The sequence below is a fragment of the Anomalospiza imberbis genome, chromosome 1 (assembly GCF_031753505.1).
Source record: "Anomalospiza imberbis isolate Cuckoo-Finch-1a 21T00152 chromosome 1, ASM3175350v1, whole genome shotgun sequence".
Lineage (NCBI taxonomy): Eukaryota > Metazoa > Chordata > Aves > Passeriformes > Viduidae > Anomalospiza > Anomalospiza imberbis.
In genome coordinates this window covers 34,301,845-34,303,101 of record NC_089681.1, presented here as the reverse complement: position 1 = coordinate 34,303,101, position 1,257 = coordinate 34,301,845, and positions in this window count along the sequence as shown.

The following is a 1,257-nucleotide window of genomic DNA, read 5'->3' as shown; positions in this document are numbered from 1 at the left end:
TACAGGTGCCACATGAGCAGCCTCTGTGCAGGCATGGAGAGATGCAAGGTAAGAGGTGTGCCAGCTGCACTGCAGCTGCTTGGCAGAGTGGGTGAAGCCAGGCTGCTCAACAAAGATCTAGTCTTTAACTTGACCGTCCCGTAAGTAGTTGGGCTCTTTGCCCTTTTATGGATCTCAGAGATAATGGAGACACATATTTATGGTTCTTTCCATGCCAAGAATGTGAATACATGCCACTTATCCAATTATTACTATTGACTTCAAATGTGTGGTGAATGTGTCAGCAATTTCATTTAACTGTCAGATGAAAGGCAAAAAAAAAAAAAAAAAAAAGAAAGAATATAATAGTTTCTGGATAAAACTATTAGATGACAAAGTAGAAAGGTGAATGCCATTTTGAAACCAATACCACATTTTCAGGGCTTCTCAAATATTCCTGACATCTACATGGGAGCTGAGAGATTTAATTTTCTGTAGTAAATACACTTAGAAAAAGCATAACAAAGAGCAAAAGTAGGAGGAACAGGGCATTCCAGACTATTAACTCTAGTCAAGGACCATCAAATAGTTCCCTACAGTAGCTACTTGAACAATGAATATAGCATGACTTTTGATTAAGAAGTCAGAATATCATTACTATAATAAAAAGTTTCAATTCAAGAGCATACAAAAAAAAGAGCTGTAACAAATCGTCTGAATTTTAGGTCTGGATGAGAGATGTAAAACAGAATCCCAAACCAGAGTTTTAAAAGAAGATAAGGTATGCATATAAATATAAAAAGTATTTGAAAACTTTGTGTTCTTTGCTGCTAATAAAAATAGTTAACAGGATTCCTCAAGGGAATCCAGAGATGGAAATCTGGCTAATATATAGCCTCCTTGTGAGGACTGGAAGACTCTGCTTCCTGCCTTTTTGGAAGGGTCTTTGTATTCCATTATTAATTTTTCAATAGGTGACTGAGATACTGATGATAAAGTATACATGTTTTCATCCAAACAGTGTAACAACCAGTGACAGCACAATGATTCAATGAAATTTAGAGAGCCAAGAATAAGTATTGTTTTTTTAACTAACTAGTGTAAAGGAAAATTTACTTTTTAAAAAAAAAAAAAATTGGTTTACTCTAAGTACACTTTTCTGCAAAATCTTTTTTTCAACCAGAACCCAAGCAATTTTTATTTTGTTTGCATGTTTGCATGTTTGTTTGATTTTTTTTTTTGTGCAGTCTTTCACACTGCAAATCATAAGGAATATAT